The sequence below is a fragment of the Felis catus genome, chromosome E3 (assembly GCF_018350175.1).
Source record: "Felis catus isolate Fca126 chromosome E3, F.catus_Fca126_mat1.0, whole genome shotgun sequence".
NCBI classification, from domain to species: Eukaryota; Metazoa; Chordata; class Mammalia; order Carnivora; family Felidae; genus Felis; species Felis catus.
Window position 1 is genome coordinate 511,830 of NC_058383.1, and position 17,728 is coordinate 529,557.

General features: G+C 63.9%; 1 long non-coding RNA gene across 7 annotated transcripts in view; it reads right to left on the reverse strand.

Annotated features, from left to right (window-relative positions):
• Positions 1-17,728, reverse strand: part of LOC109495066 — a 62,662-nt gene that overhangs the window by 30,032 nt on the left and 14,902 nt on the right. For 6 of the 7 annotated variants that reach the window (XR_006591108.1, XR_006591112.1, XR_006591111.1 and 3 more), the window contains exon 2: positions 15,283-15,372. The exons of the other annotated variant lie outside the window; for it this stretch is intronic. This is a non-coding gene — a long non-coding RNA (uncharacterized LOC109495066). The remainder of the gene's footprint in view (positions 1-15,282; positions 15,373-17,728) is intronic. 7 annotated transcript variants of the gene reach the window in all.

Here is a 17,728-nt window from a genome sequence, read left to right on the forward strand (position 1 = left end):
CGGGCCCTGGACAGACGGACAGAAGCCCGAGGACCAGCCTGCGCGGAGACCAAGGCCTCCTCCGCATCGGGCACCAAGGCCGGGCCCCTTCCTGACTTGGGGGTGGGGCGGCAGCCGGGCCGGACGCAGCTTTCCGTCTGAGCCTGGCCTGGGACCGAGTCACGGATGCCTTGGGGTGTTGGAGCCCAGCCACACACCCTCCTCCTTCTCTGGGGAGTACAAGCATATTCCACGAGAGCTGTCTGCTTCCTCTAATTCACACCGACCAGCACTGGCTGAGCACCAACTGTATACCAAGAGCTGTGCCAGCTGCCTGTGTCTGGGGAGCCTCGGGGGGCGGTGCCCCCTGCCACGGGCACCAGGATCCTGAGGAGCTGCCGGCCCATGCGGTGCCCAGGGCACGGATCCCGGCATGGGGTCACATGCTCACGCTCTCTGGGCCTCAGTTTTCCCACTTGTGAAGTGGGGACACAGGTCATGCCTGCGTCACAGGCCTAAAGAGAGGACAGACAGACAGGAAGCTGCCGTGATACCATAGGCGGGTCCCGTGGGCGCCAGGCGCCTCCCGTGTCACTGCATGTTTGGCATGAGTCACGCCCGGTGGCCGGGCTCCGAAGACTTGGGAACCCCCTGCCACATGAGTGCTGAGACGCACGCCCAGCCGCCTGCCACCCTCCAAGTGGCCGGTGAGAAAGCTTCCTCCTGGAGAGAAAGAAGCTGACCAAACACTTTCCATGACAAAGGTGATCCAGAGACATTTCAACACTTTATAACGGGCGGCACAAGCCAACAACCTCTTGTGCAATCCGGACCACACGGGCACGATGAGTCTCCGGCTCCAGAAGCTCGGGAGGAACGAACAGAAACTCTAGAGCCTGAGGACCCTGCGCTGATAAGGGCTCACCTCTCCCGGGTGCCCTCCGTGCACTGAGCGCTCGCCGTGTTGCACGCTCTGGAAGCAGGGTCTGGCCCCAGATCAGAGCACGAGGCAAGGGGACCCTGGGCGACACCAGGGCTGAGCTGGGGAAGCGGGACCGCCCTGTGCAGATAGGGGCTCTGTGGAGGGACTAAGCCCGGGAACCATTGCAGGGAGAGGGGAGCAAAGAGCTAGGAAGGGATCTGGGGGTCCCAGGAGATCACCAGCCGTCTGCTGGGAGCTGAGCTGTGTCCCCCAGAAAGAGATCTGTTGGCGTTTGCAGAGTGGGACCTTATTTGGAGATGGTGTCTTTACAGAGGTCATCAAGTTACAATGAGGCCACCGGGATCTCAGCTAGGGTGACTTACAAAAAGGGGAAATTTGGATGCGGACACACACACAGAGGGTAGGCCACGTCAGGTCTGGAGTGCTGCGGCCACCAGCCGAAGCAGGCACGTCCTCCCCCAGCGCCTCGGCAGGGACGTGGCCCTGGGACACTGGTCCCGACTTCCAGCCTCAACACTGCAACCCGAGGATGTGTGTTGTTTGAGCTGCCCCAGGAAGCAGGCCAGCCGTCCTGAAGCACGGGTGCAGGCGGACAGCTGGAGCTCGCGTGGAGGCCAGCGCAGGCCGGAGGACCCTGGCCGGCGAGGAAGTGCAGGGAGGGCATTGTCGCTGCAAAGCTGCCCCCCAGGGAGCCTGACGTGGTTCCTGCACCAAGAAACCCCCGGAGAGCCAGAGCCGCCGGGCTCCCCTTCCACCCTCTACAACCCACGCAAGGTCCCTGTTGGGCCAACTCCATGTAGGGGCCACACGGAGAAGGGGTACAGTCCCAGCTCAGCCAAGTCCACACCTGTGCCCTCAACCTCCGCCCGAGGCTGTGCTGGGCTGCTGACTTGCCCTAGGGTGTTGCACCCGTCCATTCCCCGGGTGTAAACCCTCCCTCCTCAGGGCACGTCCGGCACCAGCAGTCTTAACAGCGGCTTGCAAAATTCCCAAGTATTGGACGGTCGGCCCTGGGAGCACGTGGGTTCAGAAGGACATCCCCCTGGGGAGGCAGCGCGCCCGGCTTTCCTTCTCTGCCGGGCAGCCCCACAGGTAGGCGGGCAGGTCCAGCCTCTGCCAGCCGGTCCCCTGCTCCCCACTCCGCGCCCCCACGGGCCCCAGCCCACAACGGCTCCACGGCCTCTGCCACGGTGTTGCTTCAACCGGAGACAGGCGCTATGCAGACGTTCGGAATGCTGGTTCCACAAACCCTTCCAGAGAAAACTCCCGAGCTCAGTGCTGGGGATGCAGAGGTGGGCCGGGCAGGGAACCCCCAGGATGCCACATCCATGCCCGTGAGAACACGCTGTCTGCCAGGCTGTGTGCTTCCTTTCACCCGGGTACTTTATTTTAAGCCCAAACGTTAAGGAAATTTGCAAAAACGTAAAACAATGCTATTCTTCTTACTATTTTTGCAGATTATAGTAAATTTTCTTAACAAGTTCACTTATGCTCACATCATGGCTTTATTATCGTTCATGATCATTTTCCTGGGAGTCGGGTTTTTATCCCCACCACAGAGATGAGCAAAGAGTGACTCCTTCTGCCAACCTCGGTGTGACCTCGGCTGTCGGTCCAGCCTTGATCCTTGACCACAGGCCCACGTATCCTCTCTGCCCGTCGGCCACTCGTGCTCTTGGCAGGGAACCCCTCGCTGGCACCTCGCGCCCCAGCACCACTCCGAGGAGGCCGGGGCGCCGTCCAGCGAAGGTGGCGGGGAAAGCAGGATGTTTTGCTGGAATCCCAGCCCAGTTCGTGCAGAGGACTGTTGGCTGCATCTGCCTGGAATCCTGCCCCTCTCGGCAGCTCACGTCCAGGCTCGGAGGGGCAGCCAGCAGGGACAGGGAGAGCCATCCACCAGGCACACGGCCCAGGAGGCAGCAGAGGCTCTGGAAGCTTGGAGGCCCAGGGCTCTCCCTCAACTCATTTCCCCTCTGCAAGTACCTCCCAGAGAGTCCCCAGACAGGACTGGGGTGTCCGAGCCCCAGGGCCAAAGGCCAGGGTGGGCCCTGGGTCCCTGCCCAGGGTGGGCGCGCCCTCCCGGGCCTCCCCGGCCATCCGGCTTCCGGCTGCTCCCGTCTGGCTGTTTACTGTCACAGCCAGAGGCCAGAGAGAGAGGGACCCACACCTGCACACCCCTGGAGGCCACCCCTGGGGCCTCCGTCTTGGATGAGGCGGGCAGTGCCAACCTCGGTCAGTACCCAAGCACCCGCAGGCCCGATGACCCAGCCTGGACAGCACAAACAGACTGCCATGGCTGTCCAGGCCTGTGATTTATTTCCTCCTCGCTATGGGGCTGCCCTGTGTTCTGCCGGTGGCCCATGGCTGGTGGGGGAGGGGGTCACTATCTCAGCAGCTATATCTGAGCATAGGCCGGCCCCCCCCCCCATGTCAAAAACTAGTATTTCCCTGGCTCTCAGATTTGAAAGGGCTGTCCGCTGTCCCTACAGCCCCGAGACAGAGAAGCCCAGAACACAAAGCCTCCAGCTGGCCTAGAAAGGGTGGAGGTGGAAACACCAGGTAAGACCTGGCACGTCCCCTTACCATCCTCCCCCCTCACGCCAGTCGGGCTTCCGAACTTCTAAAAGAGAGAATCCATTTGGCCCAGCTCTTCTCCCAGCCCTGATACTGCAGAGAGAGATCCCTCACCATCCCCACCCTGTGTGCTGTGGCAAGGAGGCCCCTGCCTGAGGCCCCACCCTCCGAGCCACGAAGGGGCAGTTCAGGCTGGGGGTCCAGCTTTCCCACTCCTCCTCTGGTCCCTCACTGAGGACTTACAGGCGATGCCCGCAGGACCCGGGGCCACCTCCCCCCCCAGGCGATCCCCGCAGGACCCAGGGCCACCTCTCCCTCCAGGCGATCCCCACAGGACCCGGGGCCACCTCCCCCCCCAGGCGATCCCCGCAGGACCCAGGGCCACCTCTCCCTCCAGGCGATGCCCGCAGGACCCGGGGCCACCTCTCCCTCCAGGCGATGCCCGCAGGACCCGGGGTCACCTCTTCCCCCAGGCGATGCCCACAGGACCCGGGGCCACCTCCCCCCCCCCAGGCGATGCCCGCAGGACCCAGGGCCACCTCTCCCTCCAGGCGATGCCCGCAGGACCCGGGGCCACCTCTCCCTCCAGGCGATGCCCACAGGACCCGGGGCCACCTCCCCCCCCCAGGCGATCCCCGCAGGACCCAGGGCCACCTCCCCCCCCAGGCAATCCCCACAGGACCCAGGGCCACCTCTTCCCCCAGGCGATGCCCGCAGGACCCGGGGCCACCTCCCCCCCAGGCAATCCCCGCAGGACCCAGGGCCACCTCTTCCCCCAGGCGATGCCCGCAGGACCCGGGGCCACCTCCCCCCCAGGCAATCCCCGCAGGACCCGGGGCCACCTCCCCCCCCAGGCGATGCTCGCAGGACCCAGGGCCACCTCCCCCCCCCAGGCGATCCCCACAGGACCCAGGGCCACCTCTTCCCCCAGGCGATGCCCGCAGGACCCGGGGCCACCTCCCCCCCAGGCAATCCCTGCAGGACCCGGGGCCACCTCCCCCCCCAGGCGATCCCCGCAGGACCCAGGGCCACCTCCCCCCCCAGGCGATCCCCGCAGGACCCAGGGCCACCTCTCCCTCCAGGCGATGCCCGCAGGACCCGGGGCCACCTCTCACCCCAGGCGATGCCCGCAGGACCCGGGGCCACCTCTCCCTCCAGGCGATGCCCGCAGGACCCGGGGCCACCTCTCACCCCAGGCGATGCCCGCAGGACCCGGGGTCACCTCTTCCCCCAGGCGATGCCCGCAGGACCCAGGGCCACCTCCCCCCCCAGGCGATGCCCGCAGGACCCGGGGCCACCTCTCTCCCCAGACCTGCCCTGTCCTTACGGGCATCTGTGCACAGCTGGGACAGGGTAGCAGCTGGGGGCACGTGGACAAGGCGGGTGGCAGAAAGGCTGGAGGTGCGGAGCCATGTGCTATTAGCCTGAGACGCCAGAGGAGGACCCCGTGAGGAAGAGCCCAGGCCAGGCCCCAGGTTCCGGGCTGCGTCCCCTCTCTGGGCCTCCACGTGCCATCTGCCCACGTGGGCAGCGCTGTCCTATAGACTCTCTCGCGGTAACGGCTGTGTTCTGTGTCTGCACTGTCCAATACGGGGCCACCAGCCACACCGCGGACTGACTGCTTCCGGTCACTTGACTTTAATCACTTTAAGCACGAACGGCTCCTGGTGGCTCGTGGGTCCGCCCTGGAAAGAGCTGTGTGGCTGCTCCATGAGGTCACGCGGTGAGATGCCGGGCACAGAGCAGGGCCCCGAGGTGGAGCTGGTGGCAATCCTTCCTGTTTCTGCTGTCACCTGCCCCCAGAAGCAGGCCGGCTGTGGTGCGGAGGGTCCGACGGAAGGCCACGGGGCCAGGAGGGCTCACCATCCCACTGACCGATCGGGGGCCAGGGGTGGGGGTGTGACTTGCTCTTCCCCTATCGTGAGCCCCCCGCCCCGGCCTGGCTGTCTGGAGCCTTGAACCACCGAGGTGTTTGGGGGCGGAGGACCAACCTCACAATTATTCCAGAACCAAACTGCCAATGCCAACATGTCTGATGTAAACTCTCTGTCCGGCCAACCCCCAGCCAAACCCCACAGGCGCCTGGAGACCCACCCTGCCTGCCTGGCCTCTGCAGATGGGGCCCCGGGGGTCGTCAGGTCGTCAGCCACGGCTCGAGGCGGGGAAGGAGCCCCGGGTGCCGTGTGCAGGTGCGCTGCTCTGCCTGGGGAGGGCCCAGCCTCCCCCCAGCAAAGCTCAGGGCTCCACGTCCCAGGAGAACAGACCCACAGCCACGAGGCAGGGGCAGTGGGGAGGCCCCTCTGAGCCGTAGGACAGGCACGCGGTCGCAAGGCACACAGGCCCAGGTGGCCTTTCTCCCGCTCCTGGGGGACTGTGCTGGAGCCGGGAGAAGGCGGAAGGAGGGGTGAGGGCAGGCAGGCCATCGCGAAGCACTTTTCTAGAAGGCAGTTTTGCTCTGAAATCTCAGCAGCCCGGTGAGCAGAACCGTCTGCCTATGTCTGGAGGCCACGCACTGAGCACCACTGGACTTGGTTAACAAGCAAGGTCCTTCCTCACGGGGGACCCAAGGTGAGGGTGGGGCGGGCACATCCCTCCGCAGCAGGAACCCCCCTCCCAGCGGCTGTCCTGCAGTCGGTGACTGGGGGGGGGGCAAGCGAGAGGCAGCACAGGCCCTGGGGAAGCCTCACAAAGGCCATGACATCCCAGGAGGGCCTGCCTGGGTCCCTGTGTGACACAACCAGCCCGGAAGGATGGGGAAAGTGAGGCCCGGTGAGCAGCTGCCCTGGGCCCGCGAGGGAGCCAGGCCATCTGGGCCAGGACCAGCCCTGGGCCTCCTCCCTCCACTGCCCGTGACTCAGTGTCCCCCGGAACAACCCCTCCCCAGGGCTGGGTCCAAAACCCCTTTCAACCCACACCCAGCCCTCAGCCAACAAGGGCTCATTCAGCCGCCTGGAGAGCAGGGCTGGGAGCCTGGGAGAACCGTTTGTAAAAGTGTAAACTGTGCTTCCCTCCAAGGGCACGGAGAGGCCATCCCAGGGAAAGGAAACAGGGACCACCAACGCACGCAAGAGGTGGCCAAGCTCACTGGCAATCAAGGGCGTCCAAGCCAGACCCACCAGACGGCAGAGCACAGGGGCCTCCCTGCCACTCGGTGCCCTCCTTCCCCACAGGGGCGTATGCGGTGCTGCCCCTCGGAGGGGGCCGGGCAGAGGCCCACCGAACGTGAGCCCCCATTTCCTCCCGATCCCGGAAACGCAGCCCAGGAACCGGCAGACGGAGGGAGGGGACGGCTGGAGGCGTGTGGTGCCCGCGGGCTGTGGACAGCAGGCAGAGCTCGCGGATGTGTGTCCATGTGCGTGATCACAGGGTGGTTAGACTGGAAGCAGGACAGGTAGGTGCCAGAAAGCCGCTTTATCAAAGACTGGTGTGTGTGAGGGTGTGAAAGCGAGAGGTCGTGTGCATGAACGTGTGCACACGCATCTGTGGATTTGTGTACACGCATGAGTGTGCACGTGTGTGTGAGTATGCACATGTGCGTGGGCACACGTGTGTGAATGTGTGCACACGTGGGGGTGTGCACGTGCGTGTGTGAGTGCATTGTGCGTTCACATATGTGTGTGCTCACATGCATGTGTGCGCGCGCGTGTGTGTGGCTGTGCGCGTGCACAAGTGTGAACATTTGTGCTCACATGCACACAGACTCCCCTGGGCATCAGCCGTGTCACCGACACGGGCCGCCCTGGAAAGTGGCTGGAAGGAGGGCGATGTCCCCGCTTCTGCGTCACCTTCACAGGGATGAGCTCACACTGGTTTCCAGGGAAAAGCAGCCCCAGACTCGTAGCGCGAGCCGCTCCCGCTGCAGAGAGTGCTAACGAAGCCCGTGCCCTGTGTGGCCTTGGTTTCCTCGTCTGTAGAATGGGAGTGGCAGCCCTTTCTCGTGTGATCCTCACGACGCAGGGGCAGCATGTGGGTCCTGGGTCCCAGGGAGTGGCGCTGTGGGCGGCCAGGCCACTAGCCTTAATGTCCGGATGATTCCCACCCTTGGCCAGATGCGCCCCCAGCAGCTCCCCACCCCGTCCTGCACACACTCTGGGCTCCACCTGGGCAGGCTCACAGAGGGCCATGGGGTCAGAGAGAAGGGCCTGGCCTCGGATTAAGATGGGGACCAAGGGAGAGGCCACAGCACTGCCCTGGGGTCAGTCAGGCCAGGGGAAGACAGGAGCTGTCCTTCTCCAACACCCAGGAGAGACGCCTCAGCCTTCCCCCAGGGAGGACCCCTCCTCCCCAGGGAGCACTGTGGCGAGCACCCCTCTTCCCCAGGGAGTACTCCTCCCCAGCGAGCACCCCTCCTCGCCATTGAGCATTCCTCCTCCCCAGGGAGCACCCTTCTTGCCGGAGGGAGCATCTCTCCTCTCCCATTGAGCATCCCTCCTCCCCAGGGAGCACCCTTCTTGCATGAGGGAGCACACCCCCTCCCTACTGAGCACTCCTCCTCCCCAGGGAGCACCCCTCCTCCCCAGGGAGCACCCTTCTTGCCTGAGAGAACATCCCTCCTCCCCAGAGAGCACCCCCCGTCCCCAGGGTGTACTCCTCCTCCCCGGGGAGCATCCCTCCCCCCAGGGAGCACTATAGTGACACCCCTCCTCCCCAGGGAGTACTCCTCCCAGCGAGCACCCCTCCTTGCCATTGAGCATTCGTCCTCCCCAGGGAGCACCCTTCTTTCCGGAGGGAGCATCTCTCCTCTCCCATTGAGCATCCCTCCTCCCCAGGGAGCACCCTTCTTGCATGAGGGAGCACACCCCTCCCTACTGAGCACTCTTCCTCCCCAGGGAGCACCCCCCTCCCCAGGGAGCATCCTTCTTGCCTAAGGGAACATTCCTCCTCCCCAGAGAGCACCCCCTCTCCCCAGGGTGTACTCCTCCTCCCCAGGGAGCATCCCTCCCCCCAGGGAGCACCCCTCCTCCCCAAGGAGCACCCTTCTTGCCTAAGGGAACACCCTTCCTCCCAGGAAATACCACTCCTCCCTGAAGGAGTACTCCTCCCCAGGAAGCGTCCACACTCAGGGAGCACTTCATAGGGAGCCAACCACCCTGGGAGGGGACAGACAAGCTCAAGGTGCCACAGGGGGCCCAGGGCTGGCATCTCCTGGACAGCAACAGGGCAGGGTGGGTTGTTCTGCAGGAGTCAGAAGGAGCAGGTTCTACCCTAACCGGGTGTCTGTGATGCCCAAAACAGGCCCAGGCAGGCTTCCCTGGGACCAGACCCGTGGCTGTCAGGCAACCCTGAGCAGAGCTCCCCCTCTTCCAGCTCAAGTGAGGGGACGCTGGGGGGCACACCTGTGGCCCCAGAGAGTCAGAAGGGAAGGTGCTGTGGTGTCCAGACCCCCAGGCTCCAACAAGCACCCTGGAGGCCACCCGGAGGGGATGGGCTGGGGGAGTGCCCCCAGCATCTGGATGCTCACCTCAGGCACCCTGGTCCCAGGCGGAGACAAACTGTAGAGGGCAGTGACCTGCTTTGCAAATGGCTGTTGCTACAAAGCAGGGTGAGTGACGGTAGAGAAGAGGCCACTCACAGATACCCAAAGCCCTTTGGTGAATGACAGCCGTCCCTCGCCCAACGGGGCTCATGGCTCAGAAGCACAGATCGGGCCTGGGAAGTACAGCCTTCTGTGGAGGGTGGAGGGTGGGATAGCCAGAAGAGAAGGGCGGTCGTGTTCTGGGGGTGTTTGGAATGGGCCCCCCTCCCCAGACACCGTGAGAGCCTCAGGCCATCCTCCTCCTCCCCTCTCCCACGCGTCCTGTCCTGTCCCCATCACGTCCACAGGCTGTCTGGGCACCGCGCTGCCCCCCGTGGGGCTGGGAGCCCGGCCCAGGGGGCAGGAGTCGGCACAGTCCCTGAGGAGTTCAGGAGACCGCGGGGTCTTCGCACATTTGGGGTTTTCGACATTTATTATGAAACCCTGCCCACTACCTAGACTCCAGAATCAACCCTGGATGCTTGGCCTCTCCCACACGCCTGTCTCCTTCCCACCCACCGGGCGCCATCAGCCCATCGCGTTTCACTGGACGCAAGTAAGTCGCAGACATCAGTGGACGTCAGGCCCCAGGGTTGCACGCCACACAGCACTAACTCGGGTCCGGTGTCTGTGTGGGGTAAAACGTGCCCCACAAACCCCAAAGACACAGGAGGTGAATTCTGACAGACGCACAGCGTAGTCCCGGCCCTCGGGACTATCGTCACCCCCCAGTGCCGCAGCTACGAGACACAGGTGTGAACTTAAGTTAATTAAGATTAAGTTAGATGTAACAGTCCCTCACTTGCCCCGGCCACACGTCAGGAGCTCCGTGGCCAGTGGCCCAGACCCAGGGCCCACCGTCACCACAGAAACGTCTATCAGACCTCGTTCTGCAACCTGTTTGGTCCAACACCTTCTTGGAAGGATCTTGGGGAAAACCGCATATGTGACCACGTGCCACGTGGGGCTGGAGGGGTCGCGGACTGCAGGCCAGACCAGACCCCTGGCTACCTGTGCCCCTCGAGGGGCACAGACATGGCTCAGACACTTCCCACAGGCCAGGGTCGCTTGCCCGCTGGCAGCGTGGGCGCCGGGCTGGGCTAGGGCGCGAAGCCCCAGCCAGCCGCGTGTGGAACGGTGCAGGGTGGCGGACCGGCCATCGGCCCACATCGCTATGCGTTTTTCACGGAAGCAAACGGTTCTTTGCGCGTTCGCCTTCCTGTATGGGGCGGTCCTGACACCGCAGCCTTGGGCCTTTGAAGTATTTCAGGTCAATATTAATCAATCATCGGGCACAGGCTGCGAGGAGACCAGTAGCCGTCGGAGAGCCGGGCTCGAGAACCGCATTCTGCAGAAGTGAGGCTGCTGCCGGGCAGGGAGAGGGGGGACCGGGCTCCTCGGGCACAAGTGGGCCCTGTTCTCCTGCCTCACGCGCGTGCTGTGTGGCCTCAGCCAAGCTGTCTGACTTCTCTAAGCACCAACCTTCCCAGACCCCTGGTCAGAGGGAGATTCCCATCAGCCTCGGGGGTGGGCGAGCCCAAACCTAGGAAACGGCCCACAAAGCCCCGCACGCTCTGGGCCGGCTGACCGCCGGGCCCGCCCCCACGGCGCCCCAGCCCTGGCCTGGACCTCAGGCAGAGACGCCCAGACCGGCCTCGGCTGGACCAGGCGAGACTCCCTCCAGAACGGCTTTCGCTGGTCTGCACCCCATCTTCGGGGCCCAGAGCGGGACTGCGGACGGGGCCTGGGGCTCTGTGTGGACGTTGAGTACAGCACGGCAAGCTGAAACCCGTTTAATAAAGTCGGTTCTGTCCCCCCGGCCCCCGCCCCAGTGATCCTCCAACGTGGCCTGAACAGCAGATTCGAGAGTGGAACCCTGTGCCCCCTGGGGGCTCCCTGACAAAATGTGAGCCAGCTTCCTCCCTTGTCGCGAGTATACCCCTGGGCACTCAGGAGCCCCCACCTGGGCCCCCACACTCTCAGGACGGAGGAAGCAGCGAATCGTGAGCTGGCGATAATCACAGTTGTTACCAACTATCACATTACATTAAAAACAAAAGCGAGGAACTTTCAAAACCCCTCATTTTCCAAGTATCTGGACTGGCTGTGCCACTCTCTGTGCCTAAGGTAATCTACGAGTCTCATAGCCTCAGGGTGGGTATGCCCCTGCCCGTGTCCTCCCAGAGCGGGTACCTCGCTTCGGCAGTTTGGAATCAGCCACGTGGGAGGGAGTATTTACCCACAGAAACTGGCAGGCCCTTCATCGGGGTTTTCTTCCCCAAAGAGCCAGGAGTCGGTTACCAGCACACCAATGAGCCATCCGGGCCTCGGGCCACACCCGTTGGGAGGCTGCCTTTCCGAAAACAGGTGTTGTTCGTGAAAGGTAAACCGAGGCACGGCCAAACCAAAAGTGGGTCGGCAGGCTCCCTGGAGCCACAGTAGAGCAGGGGAACCACCAGACCGACTGTGGCCCCAGGAGCTGCCTGGCCAGCTGAGATCACTCGTCCTCCGGTTGGAGCGCAGGACCCTGGCTCCACCGGCTGCCTGCGGAGCACCGGGCCTCAGAGCCTCCAGTCTGGCGTCCTGGCTAAGTGACCGTCTCACTGCTCCCCAGGCTGAAGCAGGCTCCAGAGTCACTCAGCCCAGAGGAAGGGAAGCGCTCAGAGTGTTTGACTTCTGAAAGTTCCAGCATCTAGGAAAGGCCAGAATCATCCCTTCAACGGCCCCCCACTGCCTCCAGGCTCCCTGTCCTCTGCCCCTGGGTCCACTCACGCCCAGCAGGAAGGCCACCAACCTGGGAAAAAGCTGGGCCTGACAGGGACCAGCGGGTGGAGGGGTTGGGCAGCCACAGGGACCTTCCTCCCTCTCAAACTGGTCAGCGCTCTGCCCAGCCAGGGCATGGGGGCCTCCGACAAAAAGACCGGCAGGTGGGGTGGCCGTGGCCCCCCTCCCACGGCCTCCAGACAGTCTCTGGCCCACAGAGGAGTTCTCTGTGGCCTCTGAGGGGGGCCAGCACCCACACCCTCAGAGTGGCAGCCTGACAGGCCCCGTGGTCCTTGGAAAGAGAGGCTGGGGCCAGGACAGAGCAGAGCTGTGGAACTGAAAGGGCACAGGCCACCGTGGGCGGCAAACAGGGAGGCAGAGAAGGGAGCTGGGCTGCTGGGCACCGGGAGTCTGGACACAGGGACCTGGGCGCCAGGGCCAGTGGTCCGTGGGCTTGAGAGCCGGGGGCTGGGGGCCAAGGACGGGCCGACTGGAGGTCTGGGGGACACAGAGTTAAGACCAAGGGCCACCGGTGGTGTGGGTGGCCGGCAGGCTGCAGGAGCACCGGAGGGCTGCGGCCAGGAAGCTCAGAGCTGGGGGGCTGCAGACCGAGGGACTGGGGGGCGGGGGGCCCCGGGCCCAGAGCGGCCACCCACAGGCCGTGTGTGCAGGGTCAGGACGCTCAGCCTCGGAATGGAAGAGGCCAACAGCCCAAACTCTATAAAGCCCTGCAAAAGCCACGAGCGTCTCACCCGCAGCTAAGCAGGACCTGAGGGCTCTAGCTGTGCGACCTTGGGCAAATCACCCGACGGCTCACTGCAGAAGCAACCTGCCCGCGTAGACTTTCAGCGTGGACACTCGCTGGTGTAATAACCCCGCCCGTGAGGCTGCTGAGGCGTCTGGGGAAGTGTGCAGGGAAGCGGGCAGGGGCCCCTCCCTGCCCGCTCTCCACGGGGCCCTGTGCTCCTTGGGCCCGTGGGTCAGCTCAGTCTGTCCCAGGCACAGTCTGCTGCCCCTGCCTTCATGGGAACGACGGCTTGGCGGCCTCTCTTCTTCTGACTCTGCGAAGCCCACTACAGATCACACAGGGCACCCCCAGATCACTGGCCCCTGGTCCCCGCCCCTAACCCTGCTGTTTAATACTCAGCCCGGGAGTGAGGGTGAGGAAGGCGGGGTAGGAGGGAAGTGGGGGGGAGGGAGACCCGGCCGGTCGGGAAGGGTCGGGCCCTAGAGCGCCACAAGGGCAGCAGGTCGGGGCGCCCCTCCTGGGGTCCAGCTTGCCGGGGGCAACCTGGGACTGTCACCTCAGTGAAACACTAGGCTCTCCTCCCTCCCCTGGGTCACCTGTACGGGCCCTTAAATATCCACCCCGGCGGCAGGTGGGCCAAAACCACTGCCCAGGCGCAGCCACGGGTCAGCAGGCTCTGGTCTGGGGGGAGCAGCAAGGAGCCGAGGGCGGCTGGCCCCTCTGTGGGCATGCCACCCTGAGTCTCGGAATTGGGGATTCTAGGAACTTCGGTGGCCCATCTCCCATATGGGCCGACTGAGTCTCAGAGAGACTCACCTGAGGCCCGATGTGGAGGCGCCTGGGACGCACAGTGGGCCCGCCCCAAACCCACCTTCTCCACCTGCCCAGGGCCCGGCCTGGCCTGCAGGTCTCCCTGGGCACTTGTGGCACCTGCAGGGCCTGGGACAGAGGAGACGCCTGATGGAACTCAGACCTCAAGAGGGCCAGAGAGGCACGGTTCCCCTGTTCCGGGAGTCCAGACCCCCGGACCTGGAGCCCTGAATCCCAGCCAAGTCTCAGGTTGTCGGGCCACAGAGTTGCCAGGTGACAGCTGCCCGCGCAGGCCAGCACAGGTCGGACAGAGCAACCAGACTCCACACTGGGCCGGGGGAGGCCCCTCAGACGCCCCTGGACCGCCCTCTCCTCCCGGCCCGAGCGTGAGGGGCAGAGAGCGTCCAGAATGCAACACGTGCCTTCCACAAAACCTCCAAGAGCGTATGGCCCATGCCAGGTGTGCAATGTGGGGACAGACAGACGATGGAGTCCCCCAGACCTCCCTGCTCCGTCTGAGAGACGGGGCCAGGTGTGGCTCCCTTGGCCAGTGCCCTCACAACGTTGGCCCAGGGCCCGCCCCCGCTTGCAGCTGGGAGCCCCCCTCCCCAGTCCCACGGGGAGGCCCTTCTGTATGCCGGAGCAGGTGGGGCGCTGCCCCCAGAGGCCCCCCACGAGGCACCCTTCCTCAGATCCAAATCTCCCTCCCACCTCCTCCCCCAAACACGCGCTGTCTCTCACAAGCTGGATGAGGGACCAGTTTTCTGAATGGAGGTCGGGGTGGAGGGGAAGGGGCCTGGGCCACTGGCCCTTGGGGTCACCCCGGCAGGCTGCTCTCCTGGGGGACAGTAGCACCCACTTCTCGGGATGGAAAGAACCGAATTCGACAAGTCCGGTAAAATGTTCCATCGGGGCCCTGACTCAGGAAAAGTCACCCATCACGCTGCCTGGTGACGATGACTCCTTCCTTGTCACCGGACCTCACGCCTGCTGCCTCCAGAGCCGGCGGGAACAGGCCGGACGGACGGGGAGCGGCCTTTGGTGCCGACAGTAAACAGGGCACTGCTCGCCGGGCCGGGGTCTGAAAGCCCCCTCCGGAAGAAAGCCTGGAGCAGGGCCGCACTCTCGCGGGGGAGCGTCACCCACCAGGGGAGGCGGACAGGCTGCAGACAGAGACCTGGCGGAGGGGGAGCCGGGCCGGGAGGCTCACAGGCCTGAGGGGCCGATCCCAGGCTCAGCCCCGAGCTCCGGGGACGTGTTATTTATGTAAGCCGCAGTTTTCTAGGTGCATGGTAATTTTCACCTCCCTCCCTGTCAACCAGAAGACAGGTTTTCACCTTAAAGTCGTAGCTGATGAGCAACCGAAATAGGAGGAGAGGTGTCTAAATGAAAGTAATTTCGCAAAGGGGCTTGACTGACATGTGACGACAATAAAGTCGGGATGAGGTCCGGGCTATCAAAGCAGCCCCAGGCGGGCCGGCGAGAACGGGCACGTCCCCAGGAAAGGCCCGCTCACTCCTCGCTTGTCTGTCTCTCAGGGTCCAAGAGCTCGAACCACCAGGCACAGTGCTCGCTGTTTCAGGGTGTTTCTCTGTAAACACTTTCTAAGTCCCAACAGAAGTTTGAGGACAGTTAGGGTGAGACGGAAGACGAGAGGAAGAAACCATATTATTCAGCAATTAGAGTCGCTTTCCTCTCTGCACGTGGCACTTCACTGCATTGCTTGTGCTCTCCCCCGTGGGTCCTGACAAATCCCCTGGCCCACGTCCTGCAGTCCCTAGGCAAGATGCCCCTCCGCGGTGACAGCGTGCTTGCGTGGAGAGCGCGACCTCGGGGGTCGGGCCTGGTTTCAGCAGCTCAGCGGCTCAGTCACTGTGCTGCCTTTAGAGAAAGAGCCGACCTTCTCCGAAGCTCTGCTTCCTCGCCTGTGAGCGAGGGGAGGGAACCTACCTGCAGGGCTTCCGTGTGAATCCAACGAGGGCATTCAGGGCACGGGCATCAAGCGACAGCCGTGGGCGAACGTCGGGCACACACGTGGCGCTGTGTGGAACAGCATGCAGTGCTCAGAGGCAGCCCCGTGGAGGAGCGGTCTCAGCTCAGAGGCCCCCGCTGCCCCACAGACCCGGCCCCTCCGTCCTGGCCTTCAACAGGCAAGGGGGCCTCCGCCTCGCTCTCTGAATGCATTCCTGAGTCTGGGATCTCACGGGGAAGTCTGGAAGGGGTGGCTCACTGGGTGGCCCACTTGTAAATCTTGAACAATGACATGTGGCTCAGTTTCCCTCCTACAAGATGGACTGAGCCACCTCCCGAAGCCGTGGGAGGCTAATGAGTCAGTGTTTGTAAAACGCTTTGCGGATCAGATGAAAGGGGCTCCGGGAGGGGGAGCTGCCCGTCGGGGGTGATTATCGTGGGCGCACAGGCACGCTCACCCCTGCTCCCTGCGCCCCACACGCAGATCTCAGCACGGGGCCCAGGCGGCGGGAGCCCTCCCACCTCGCACCTGCTCCCGGTGGGGCCATGGGGCCTGGCCCGAGGGTGGCCAGGAGGGCCCTGCGCACAGCTGTGCGGTGGCTGCTGCCCCCAGAGCCGGGGGGTTGCAGGGAGGTTGGCCGCGGGGACGTTGGCTGCAGGGAAAGAGCGGGAGGTGGCGGCTCCCCTAACCCCCTGCGTTGGGCCACGTAACCCCCCGCCTCGTTCATAAACCAGTGCACGGGGGCTCTCTCTGCACAGATCCGTGGGCAGGACACCCTCTCCACGGGCCGCCGGGGCCGGTGCTATTCCAGAAGCGTGTCTGAGAGCAGGTAAAGGAAGCACGTCCCACTGCAGCCAGAGGGCCGTCCGCCTTCCCACCAGACACACGCCCTGTGGTCGCGGCAGCAGGAAAGGCCTCAGGAGTGGCATGGGGTCACAGCGGTGCTCCAGCCGCCCAGACCTGCACCCCCGCTCGGCTCCGAGGGGTCCGCCTGCCGCCCCGGACCTGCACCCCCGCTCAGCAACAAGGGCCCTGGGACAGTCAGACAGGTGGCCTGGGGGGAGGTGAGCGTGAGGGCCAGATACAGGAGCAGCGTCGAGTCTTGGCCCTGAGAAGGTAAAAAAAATACCTTCTGAGAGGGTTTTATTTGGGTCCCAAGCTGAAATGACAGCAGTCTGGATTGCCGGGTTGAGGTTCAGGGTGGAAATCATATTTTATTGTTCCTTTTTAGGCGATCAAATGCAGACCCGGGCAATTTTAGAGTTATACCTGCAGTTCCCCTTGGGTCCGTACTGGACGCTCTGACCTCAAGAAACTGGCCAGGCTAGTGTCAGGACTGGGCCTTGCCTCCCAGGTTCCGTAGGGAATGAATGAATGAATGAATGAATGAATGAATGAATGAATGAATGAATCCCTGTGGGGAGAACCAAGCTCAGAGAGCAGAGGACCCACGGGGCAGGTCACAGGTACCTGATGCATAAAGATAGCCCTGTCCTTTGGATTTTATTTTTTTATTTTATTTTTTATTTTTTTTAATTTTCTTTTTAACGTTTTATTTATTTTTGAGACAGAGAGAGACCGAGCATGAACAGGGGAGGGGCAGAGAGAGAGAGGGAGACACAGAATCGGAAGCAGGCTCCAGGCTCTGAGCCGTCAGCCCAGAGCCCGACGCGGGGCTCGAACTCACGGACCGAGAGATCGTGACCTGAGCTGACATCGGACGCTTAACCGACTGCGCCACCCAGGCGCCCCGTGGATTTTAAAACTTAAACTGCACTTTGGGCACGGACACTGCCCTAAACCAGCCCATTTCCTGGAGAGCCGCCCCCGCCCCCTCAGCTCCCGCCCGGCAGAGGCTTGTCGTCCAGCAGGAAGGCCCCCCGGTGAGGTCAGAGGCTTGGGGCCACTTGCACAAAGACCACAGAAACGCCAGATGCCTCAGAGAACCCACCTGCCCAGCTGCTCTCCTGAACTCCCTTCTCCAGCCCCGGGGCCGCATCCTGCTCCTACGGCCAGAGGGACCCGGGCTCACCACCCACGGCCAGTAACCCAGAGCCCCCGGCCCATCCATCACTGTCAGGCCCGGGACCGGCCTGGCTGCCGCTGCTTCTGTCGCGCACAAGGCGTGAGGAGAGGGGTCGCCTGGGGCCAGCGCTGGCAAGGGCGCCGTGGGTCCCACCGAAGGTGCCTTGCCAAACGCACACTGGCTTGCTCTGGCTGGAAGCCCAGCCTCCTCGGGGTCACACGGCCCGACCGGGCTGAGACAGGGGCTCCTCTCCCTGTGCGGCCCCAGCTGGACAGAAGCCCTGAAGTGGCGGGTGCTGGGACTCAGGCCTGCCTCCGCCTTCACCATGGTGACCAGCTAGCTGGCAGCCCGTCTCGGAAGCACCTGCTAAGGGCCAGAACTCCTCGGGGGCCATGAGG